Below are 11,234 nucleotides of genomic sequence, written 5' to 3' on the forward strand. Positions count from 1 at the left end.
TAAACTTGATCTATAAATAATGCCAACATAGCAATGAAGGTCTTATCTACCCTTTCAAAGCTGTCATCTGGGCATCTGCTCTAGAACTGGCCCAGTCTCAACAGGGCTAGAAGGTTTGGGCTGGAGATCTACCAAGAATCTTAGGGGATACACATGTCTTCAGCCCAGTCAGTGTCTGTTGGGGGCAGTATCAAAAGTCACCATGACATAGACTAGTGAGGTAATCAGATAAGCCCTTGAGGAGAAAGAAAGTAGTCCCAAACTCAGTCCTTAGAGTTTGATCAACCATATACATTTTTAACAAGTAGAACAAAGACTCAAATCTAGGTCTCTGCCCTTTGTCATTCATTAGTGACTTTAATCAAGCGATTGTTATCCTTTTTGAAGATAATCTGTGAGTAAGAATATATACAAGGGGACTGCAAAAGCTTCATGGGAAAATGGAATTAAACTACAAGTTTGTTTTGGTGCAAAAAACAAATTGAAGTGCGGCCAGCAGGTGGCATGATAGTTAAGGTGCTAAACTCCCACATGGCCAGCTGCAATTTGAATCCTGGACCTGGTGGCTTGCTTTCTGTCTTTCTCTTTCTAGGGAGTGCACATGGCCTGTAGCAAATTTTAAAATAATAATGATGATGACAAATAATTCTTTTTTTAAAAAATAATTTTAATTTAATTTTATTTATTCTTTTTTTTTTTTTTTAATTTGACCAGAGAGAGAGGGAAAGTGAGAAAGCAAACCACCAGGTCCGGGATTCGAACCATGGTCAGCCATGTGAGAGTGTTCAGCACTTTAACCACCATGCCACCTGCTGGTTTTGATAAATAATTCTTTAGAAAAAGTGTTTTTGAAGTTCATGTATATTTTTTTAACATAGATTTTCCATGAATGTTTGAAGATTCCTCATATATCTAGCTACATATCTATTTATTTAAGTTTCTTTACTCAATGAAGAGAGACAGAGAGAGAAATAGGGGAAGTGAGAAATCATCCCCCCCGAGGAGATGGCCACACCACAATCTCTTCTCCTCCACTCTCCTCTTGGTATTTTGGGCATGCACTCACACACAGCGTGTTTTCAAGCCACCAGGTCTAGAAATCAAACTGTGCAGTCAGCCACATGAGCCGTGCCACCTGGCTGGCCCAACATATATCAATTTTAATAGCCTATTCTTTGAACATTTATCAGTAATAATTCTCTGTAGTAGACTGGTCTCGAATAAAAAAAAAACCTACTGTGAGAAGATCGAATGTGTGTGCACTCTGGTCTTCTAAATTCATAATCATTATAATGAAATGATAATGATAGTATAGCTGGTCAAAAGGAACATAAATAGAATCTCTATCCCCTTGCTGTAAGCTACGGGATATTGGGAGGAGAGGGGAAGGAGGCTGCGTTTTTCTACCAAAAGCCATGCCTCCTTCCCCAGGCTCTGCAGACCCTTGTCTTCCTCCCTCTCGGGTCTAGAAGGGTAAGAGCCTCTTGTGCCCCACTCGCTGTGACTCCTGGGCAATTCTTCGTATCTTTGTCCCCACCTCTGCCTGGGGAGCGCCTCCCACCATCTTCCAGAGGGATTCTGATTGGTTCTCTACCCATGCAGTTTCTAAGTGGTGAACTTCCTCAGTGGGATTTCGGCATTTCGAGTGAGGTCTGACATCACATTTAGCACACTGCCTGCCTCTTAAGGACTCAAGAAGTTTACTATTGGGGCCTGCAGATAGAGTGGTTAAGGTGCTGGACTCCCACATAGCTGACGGTGTTGGAGTCACACACCCTTTGATTTGCTTTCTTGCTTTCTCTCTCTCTCTCTCTCTCTCTCTCATGAGCGCATGTGCCTTATGGCAAATTAAAATAATAATACATAAAATTAAGTAAATAATAATTCTTGGGAAAAAAAGAAGCAGCAGCAGTATGCTATGGGATCGTCCAGAAAGTCATGAAGCATTTTTGCATAGAAAAACACAGAAACATACGTCACAACTTTCCGGACAACCTGGTATTATCTGTAAGGAGATACAGTAACATAATTCTGGCTCTATCTGAGGACCTGCCGTGCCTCATTCGTTCTTCCCTCTCCTTCTACTGCCCTCTTCCCCTCCTTCTTTTCTTCCCTCCTGCCCTCTCTTTCCATTTCCAACATCCAGACAGTCCAAGATGTAGATTCTGAGACAAGGAATAAGAAGGAAAACTCTGTTTTGTCCTTGAACCTAAGTTGGGCCCAAGGCTTTGCTATGGGAAGTGGCACTCTTAACCAAGCAATGAAAAAACTTGCACTTTGTCCTATTTTGATTGATGGTTCTTGTGTGTTTTAGCTATAGAGCCCTGTACATGGGCCCTATGGATTGAAACCTTAAAGGGAAAAACAGGTGATTAGTACCAGAAGTCCTAGCAATAGTTGTAAACTATAAAACCTTGTTTCTTCATAAATGGTTTTAATTGAGGTTGACTAGAGACTTCATCTCGGACACTGACTGGGTCGACGGTGGCTGCCTGCCGTGAGACTCTCTGAAGGATTCTGAAGTTGTTTCTGGGCTTAGAGAGAGTGCCATGATGGATTAGTAATGTCTGCCACAGCAGGCCATGGAGGAGTGGTGATATTAAGTGCTAAGTATTTATCTGTCTCTGATCTGTAATGTGAGCCTCAGCAGTGGTAGTAGCTGTAATTCTCTGCTTGGTCATGTGTTCTGACAAGGCCTTGGCAAGCTATTCAGATGTCATGGTAACAACTGGGTAATTCTGCTATTTATTTATTTCGCCTAATGTACAAGAACTAATTCTATACTAATTAAAGTTGTATTTTAATTTAACTAACTAGTAAATAGAAAACTTACCTATATATGAGTTTTTAAGAAGATTTTACACTTTTTTTACATATACTCTAATTCAAAGAAAAATGGAGACTCTTATCAGGATAAATGGAAGAGATAGATACACCTCCAATAAAAATATTTGCCAGTAATTATTTTAATTTTTTCATGAAACTTTAGAATGTCATTTCTCTTTATTCTGGAAACATACATTTTGAAAAAAAAAAACCAGGAAGATCATGATTATAAAAATTATATATGCCCTGACTTAAGAATTCTCAAAAATGATTTTGGTTAAAAATGCAGTAGAATAGTTTCGTTCCCCTCATTAGCGCCTACACGATATTCACATTGACTGAGTCTCCATAGCCTCCCCTGCTTCCCAGGACCTCTCACTTTGATTTCTCTGGTTGCTGGGTGGGTGAGGGAAATGCACCATTTGACCCTCTGTAATCCCCAGATTGTATTTCAGAGGATTGCAGTTGGACATGGCCAGATAATTTTTTTTTTTCAATTTTAGAAGCCTCCATCATACCTACAAGTATTTTTTGAAGCAATGCTAGTTTGTGTAACATGAAAACATTTGCTGAGCAAAGTTAGGGAATGCCCGGCAACCCAAAATAATAAGCAATGGTTAAACCAATCACATAGTGATGTTTATCAGGTAAAAACAAACCAACAAAAAACCCTGAAAGCCAGTGATGAGAAATTTGTTTTGAAGCATTTAGCATATGACACTTTCATTCATTTAAAAATAGAACCCAGGAAATATGTGAAGTAGTTAAGGAATGGTGTTGGTCACAGGATTTGGGAGACAGTGACTTAAAAAAGAAGAAACTAGGGGTTGTATGTGACTACAAATAAATCTCTAGTTCTAATTCTCTTGGTAGTTTTGCAGTGTTTCTCCTTTCTGGATGGGCTGAATGTCTGAATTCTTAGAAGATAACCTGTGTGTTTGAATATGAAATGCTGATAGTAGGAGTTGTATTGCTACATAGCATTCATGACCCAGCAAAATGGTTGACTGAAAAACCTAACAGGAAAGAGTAAAACCAAAAAGCTCTGAAATGATCCTGCCCATTGACTGTGTCTTGAAAGCCACAGGGCAGAAAAAATAGCTCACTTCTGATCATCTGTGGTATCTTCTCATCTCTAATTCCACAATTTTATCTAGAATAATAAGAGTCCACAAGGTGAATTGATTGTGACTTTTTATAGCTTGAAACCCAGCTACAGTAGGGCTGGCTATTTCGGATGACAACTGGTTATTTTTGGTTCGCTTTGTTGAGCCTCCATGGCAGGCTCCGTAAGCTGATCCTCTGGCTTCTCTTGGGGCTCTGGACAATTGGGAGGTGCTGACATCCCGGTCCTGATGGACACAGAGGCTAAATCCCCTCAGGTAAGCTCTTTGCAGGGCAGCAACTCTGATGAAAAGGGCTCGTTCCACATTTCGAGGCAGAACACGGGATGTATGAGTCGTGGCTTTGTGTTCCTACCGACTTTGGAATCTTTCCGAATTATTTTCACCGTCTTATGTTTCACTTCCGCCAACCACCTGCATGACCTGTTCCATTATTTTTTATGTGTGTTGAATTGTGTAAATGTGTGAAGGACATATATAGCCCTTGTCCCTATAAAGTGTTCTGATGCTTGAAACATTGGCCAATTTTTGTTACAAAAAATAAATAAATAAAAATGCAAGGAGTTGGGCCAGCAGGTAGCATGGTAATTAAGGTGCTGGATCCCACATGACCAACTCACCATTTCAAATCCTGGACCTGGTGGCTTGAAGACACATTGGGCCTGTGTGCACGTGTGCTAAAAATCCAGAGAGGAGACAGGATTGCAGTGTGGCCCTCCCTTTTGGGAGGCGATTTCTCACTTTCTCTCTCTCTGTCTCCGCCTCTGTCTCTCTGGCAAGTGTATGTGTCCTAAGGCAGAAAAAAATCTACCAAAAAAAAAAAAAAATGAGAGGTGAGCCAGCTCTATGACCTGGTATTGTAGGGAGCTGGATCCCACAAGGTCTTCTGTGTGGTTGAAAAACATGCAGCTTGAAAAACACGCCAGGGGGAACAGCAGTTAGCGTAATGGCTATGTTGCTGAACTCCTATGTATTCGACTGTGGTTTGAGTCCCGGTCCCAGTGGCTTAAACTCACACTAGGCAAGTGCACACGCCCTATAGCAAAACAAGAAAAAGAAAAAAAAAGAAAAACTCTCCAAAACAACAATAAAAAACCCACACCAGGTGCATGTGCATGTGTGCCCGCCTCAAATCTCAACAGGATGAGAAATGGAGGAGGAGGGATTACAGCATGACCGTACCCCATCAGGGTACCTCTCCCTTTTCCTCCCTTTCTGTCTCTCTTTCTCTCTGGTGAGTGCCAAACCCTCTGGCAACAAAGAAGAGAATGCAAGGAATAACCAAATAAACATTAGATCATTTTTACTAAGCGTTACATTTTACCTTTTAGAATGCTTTCTCCTTTTTCACTCAATTGAAGAAAAGAAACAAATGTGTTAACTGAACACAGTACCATTTGGAAAACTAACAACTGGCATGTTCTGCCCAGTCCTTACCAGTGATCACTGAGTCAGTCTGCAGTAAGAGATAATTAGTGACTGGGACCAGCAGGTGGTGTTGTGGTTAAGGTGTTGGACACTCCCATATAGCCGACCACAGTTTGAGTCCCGGACCCGGTGACTTGCTTTCTCACTTTCCATCTGTGTCTCTCTCTGGTCAAATTAAAATGATTAAATAAATAAATAAATAAATATTTTTAAGAAAAGATAATTAGTGTCCACAGCAGACTGGCAGTTCATCTCCAATGCAAGGATGAGCACACACAAATCAAACAGATGGGAAAACTAACACAACAGGAAGACAACGAACTCATGAAATGAAAGAACAAGCACACGCGCAAAACTAGAGGGAATCAGAGAAGTTCTTGCAGCCCTGATGCATTACAGTGTGATACATATTTTAACAGGAGGTAGCACAGGTCGTTGACAGTCCCAAGGAAAAAAACAGGGAGACAGGGGAAGAATGTGCAAGGCTTCTGGAGGGGATGATAACTTAGCAGTTGTTTTTTTTTTTTTTTTAATTTAGGTTGGAAATCGAGACAAATAGAGTACAGACAGTTGAAATGTATAAATAATTTCTAATTGTTTTCAAGAGCCCTAATTCTGAAATAGTCTCCCATGATAATCATACCTTGCTCTGGAGTAGTTCTTCACAATTTTCTAAGTCCTTTCACCAACATCCTCAGTTGCCTGTCAGGTACGCACATACGGTAGCATTTCGCCAAACATGGAAACTCCACTATGAGAGAGTAGATGATTTCCTGTGAGAACACAGCTTATGACACAGGCTTAAGCTTCTGATGCTCAACTAAATGGTTTTGTATAACTTTACAACTGCTTCCAGCTGCTTAGCTGTTATGCCCGCTAAGCTAATAGAGATGAGAAAAAGAAGATGGAGAAACAACTCCTGGGACATTCTAAAGAAAATATAATTTTATCATTGAACCTGGGGCTTTCACCTGAGTTCTGAAATTAAAAGTACTCCCAAGAGGAGAATGGGGGAGAAAGGATTGTGGAATGGCCATCCCCACTGAGGGGTGATTTCTCACTTTTTCTCTCTCTCTCTTTGGCAAGCACATATGCCCTATAGCAAAAAAGTAATAATAATAAAAATTAATTATAAACACAAGACTTCATTTAAAAATGAGCATGGCAGAATTTTGTCAGTTTGACCTTGATGTTGGAAACAGCTTAGGTGTGAGAAAAATATTAGGGATTGGTATCTTTTTTATATTTCTTTTCACTTGCATGTTGCTTTAATGCTTTATTAGTATTAATGTGTTCTATAATATATATGATATGATTATAAATGTAGCACACATAGGAAATACTTGCATTTATTTATTTTTTCAAGTTTATTATTTCTTCTATGAGTGAAAGAAATGAAGACAGAGAGATAGCGCCCCCATAGGTTCTTGACACCATAATCCACCCCCAGATCAAGGGCACGTATGCCCAGCTTACTCAGGGAAGTCTCAGACATGGGCCCAGAACCTCCCATGTGGGTTAACTTCCCAGAGAGTCAGTTTACCATTGCGGTACCATCTGGTCTCTGTTTCTCTGTTTTCTTTTTTCTTTTTTTTTAATTCAATTCAACAACCGTTTCTTCTTCTCTGCGTGACAGTACTTCCGTAATTCTCAGGGCCCTGCCCTCTTCCCCAGTGGATAGGAGTATTTGTGGAGCAGCTAATGGAGAGGCCCACCTTCCCCGTGGCATCCCAGCTAAGCCACTCAGAGGCTCCTTCATTACATTTGAATTTTAAACTGTGAACTTTGAAGATGGGCACCAATTTATTCATATCTACAATGCATGTGGAAGTCACCCTCCATTAGTTCTACTGATTAGATTCTTGGATCCCTATTTGTCCTGCCACCAAAACATATCCAGAAACAACTTCACCTTTCACATTGGCCACGAGGACCTCTGTAGTCGCTGAAGTCGTCTTTCCTCTTCCGGTTTCGGCAACAACTTCCAAATGTCTCCCTGTTTCCACCTGTGTCCTCTTGAAATCCATTCTTTTCATGCAGTCAGAGGGATCTTTTGAAAAATACGAATCTTTGTATTCCAGGCTAGCTGGTGGCATAGCCAATTGTGTGGTTCAAGTCCTGAACCCTGCAGCTTGAAAAACATGTAGGATGGGAACCAGCAGTTAGTGTAATGGCTATGTCGCTGGACTCCCATGTGGTCGACCGTGGTTCGCATCCCGGACCCAGTGGCTTAAAACTCATGCTGGGCGCATGTGCGTGCATGCCCAAGATCCCAAAAGGAGAATGGAGGAGAAGGGATTGCGGCGTGACCATCCCCCCGGGGGGTGATTTCTCGCTTTCTGTCTCTATGTCTCTCTCTGTCTGACTGGCGAGCGCACGCGCCCTATAGCGAAAACCTCTCAAAAAAAAAAAAAATGTAGGATGTGTATTTATGTGTGACCAGGATCCAGAAAGGAAGAGATTGTGTGGCATGACCATACCCCATGAGAGGTGCTTTCTCACCTTCTCTCTCTCTGTCTCTCTGCGGTGAGTGTATGTACCCTGTAGCAAATTAAAACAGACAAACCACAATCTGGTATTCCCCTTAAATTTTCTCACCTCTGCCCAGCCCCCAGACCTGGGTATTCCTCTCCCCCTCACCCATGAAACCAATTGCACTGGGAACAGAGAGGAAATGTCAGAAGGAAGGAGGAGATCAGTCATCCTGGGAGACTATGGATCATTTTTTGTGAAGCAATGACCCTCAGGAAATGAAAATTCATTACCATTTATTCATTCAACACATAAGTTTCAAACTGCTCTTTATCTCTTCTGGGTCCTGAGGATAACAGAGTAAATGAGGCAGAAACGGTCTCTGCTGTCACCTAACTTGTATCCGGTAGAGAAGAGTCTAATTGAGAATACTTTACAGAATCCACCACAGTCTCACAGCAGCTCTTCAAGAGGCCTGGCACAGAGGCTTTGATGAACAGCAGAACCATTGGGATGAGCTCATATCTAAAGAAGGAAGACAGTTTGTTTGGATTTGTAAGCTCGGGTGTATTCCCCTTCAAAAATCATAATCTAGGGACCAGCAGTTGATGTAATGGCTGTCGCTGGACTCCCACATAGTCGACCGCGGTTTGAGTCCCGGACCCGGTGGCTTAAACTCATGCCAGGCGCGTGTACATGCGTGCCCAAGATCCCGAGAGGAGAAAGGATTGCAACGTGGCCATTCCCCCTAAGGGGGGGTTTCTCGCTTTCTGCCTCTCTGTCTTTCTGGTGAGTGCATGTGCCCTATAGCAAAAATCTCTCTCAAAAAAAAAAAAGATTAAAAAAATCATATTCTATAGCAATTTGTAGTTGTGTTTCATCTACAAGCATGACATTTGTGTCTATATTGGGTTGTCTGGAAAGTCAGGACTCAGTTTTGCATAGAAAAACAGAAACATATGTCATGACTTCCCCAACGACCTAATATTTTATACTCATAGAAATCACTCATGGGGAATTATTACCTCCTTGACATTACACAACAACACATTCCCAGTGATGAAGGATAAAATGTGAAAGACACATATATTTTTTCAGACATCAGTGGACCCCTCTTTAGAAGAAGACTGTGAAAAAAATATTTCAGATCACACAGAGGGTGGAGGGACAAATACAATTAATTCCATAATCTAATTGTTGAATTTTCTCCAACAAAGTCGCTGGTTTCTGTAAAGAATTGCCCACCTGGTCAAAAAATTGGAAACAAGGTCAGCCAACGATGTGGCAGTTGGACCCCACGTGGCCGACTACACTGTTCTGGTCCTGCACCTGGCTGCTTGAAAAACCCATGGGCACATGTGCGTGCATGTCTAAAGTCCTGAGAGGAGAAGAGGAGAAAAGATTGTGGCATGGCCATTTCGCAGGGCAGAGGTGGGAGGGTGATCTCTCACTTTACCTCTCTGTCTCTGTCTCTATCTCTCTGGTGAATACACATGCCCTATAGCAAAAACACAATTTTTTTGAGACTTCTTTTTGAGTCCACCACCTTAACCACTATGCCACCTGCTGCCCCATGGAAATGATTTTAAAAAGAAAAACTACAGCATTAAAAAAAAAATAAAATTTCTTTTGGGCTTCCCTGGTTCTTTCCTCTTCATGAGGCCGGGAGGGCAGATGAGATTGCCAAGGCTCAGGTGGCCCGGCCTGGTGGCGACCCGATCTTCGGGAAAATCATCCACTAGGAAATCCCCGCTAAAATCCTTTTGGAGGCTGACAGTGTCTTGCATTCCATGATATTTCCCCTCAAGCACCAACACATTTTCTGGTGATACCTAACAAACACGTATCCCAGATTTCTGAAGCAGAAGATGCTGATGAAAGTCGTCTTGGACACTTAATGATTGTTGGCAAGAAATGTGCTGCTGATCTGGGCCTAAGAAGGGCTAGCGAACGTTGGTGAGTGAAGGTTCAGGGGGGACAGCCTGTCTATCGTGTTCACCTCCACATTCTAGGTGGTTGGCAGATGCATTGGCCTCCCGGTTAAGCCTGTTTGGGGGATCATTTTCCCTTCTATAGGCAATAATCAAGTTTGCAAGTTACAGTGTCAGCACACTTATTTTTGCCTGTGTACAGAGAGATTAAGAAAGTAATTTGAAAGCCCCATACATAATAAAACTTTGTTGCATGGAAAAAAAATTTTCTTTTAAGAGCCTGGAGAGAAACCTGCCGTATATGAAGAGTGGCTATCTGTTAACATGGGATTTCAATTTCTTTCCTTTCTGCTTTTCTATATTCTCTCTTTTCTCTGTCACGAATTGGCATGATACCTGTTTACTGTCAAATATCCTTATAGAGAGAAGCATGAAGCTGGTTTTTAATGATTGTATTTTTCAGTCATTTCTCTGGAAAGGAACCAAAGAGGAGGCATGTGTGTGCCTCAGGAAGAGCTGATAAAATTCTTGAGACACTGTACAGGGTTTCAGGTTCTCTTCTAAAGTTTCTTGAAGCTCTGGCCTTTTCTCCAGTGTCCCGAATACGTCTTGAGTAACAGAATTGTGCTATCTAAATTTCTCCTTGCATTTCAATCAACTGAAGTGCCCTTTGCCTTGTGTCCTCAGGTATTTGGTGCCACCAAGGCTGAGGTTCTTTCTCCTACTTGTGAATAGAAGTCTTCTACTTTTTTTTTTTTTTTTGCTTCCCTTTTTGTTGAAAGTGTTATTTATACATTGAGGTAACCTTTGTACTTAATAAAAGGCCCACATCCTAAGTGTACAAATAGTTTGGTGTTGACAAGCATATTGCTCTATATAACCAACACTCCAATCAAGACATAGCTGTTGGGACCAGCAGTTGGCGTAATGGCTATGTTGCTGGACTCCCACGAGGTTGACTGTCATTCAAGTCCTGGACCTGGTGGCTTAAACTCACGCTGGAGGCATGTGCGTGCATGCCCAAGATCCCGAGAGGAGAATGGAGGAGAAGGGATTGTGGCGTGGCCATCCCCCGGGAGTTGATTTCTTGCTTTCTGTCTCTATCTCTCTCTCTCTCTAGTGAGTGCACGTGCCCTATAGCAAAAATTTCTGCAAGCGGAACAAAAACAAGGTATACCTGTCACTCCAGAATGTTGCAAGTGCCAGCTTTCTAGCCGACCCCCACCTTCATAAGCAAACACCCTTTTGATTTCTATCTCCATAGTTTTGCTTTGCCTGTTCTTGATCTTTGTATAAATGAAATCTCATTCCATGTCCTTTTTTGTGTCTGACTTCTTTGGTTCAACCTAATGAGTTTGATATTCAATCATGTTGCTCCAAATAGATCAATAATTTGCTTTTATTGGTACATAGTCTTCTCTTGTATGTGTATAACACAATTTGTTTATCCCTT

General features: G+C 41.6%; 1 pseudogene; it reads left to right on the forward strand.

Annotated features, from left to right (window-relative positions):
• Positions 1 to 4,181: 4,181 nt before the first annotated feature.
• LOC102480204 (histidine triad nucleotide-binding protein 1 pseudogene) lies at positions 4,182 to 9,894 on the forward strand (annotated as a pseudogene).
• Positions 9,895 to 11,234: the final 1,340 nt, after the last annotated feature.

This window comes from Tupaia chinensis, unplaced genomic scaffold (assembly GCF_000334495.1).
Source record: "Tupaia chinensis unplaced genomic scaffold, TupChi_1.0 Scaffold000682_1, whole genome shotgun sequence".
Lineage (NCBI taxonomy): Eukaryota > Metazoa > Chordata > Mammalia > Scandentia > Tupaiidae > Tupaia > Tupaia belangeri.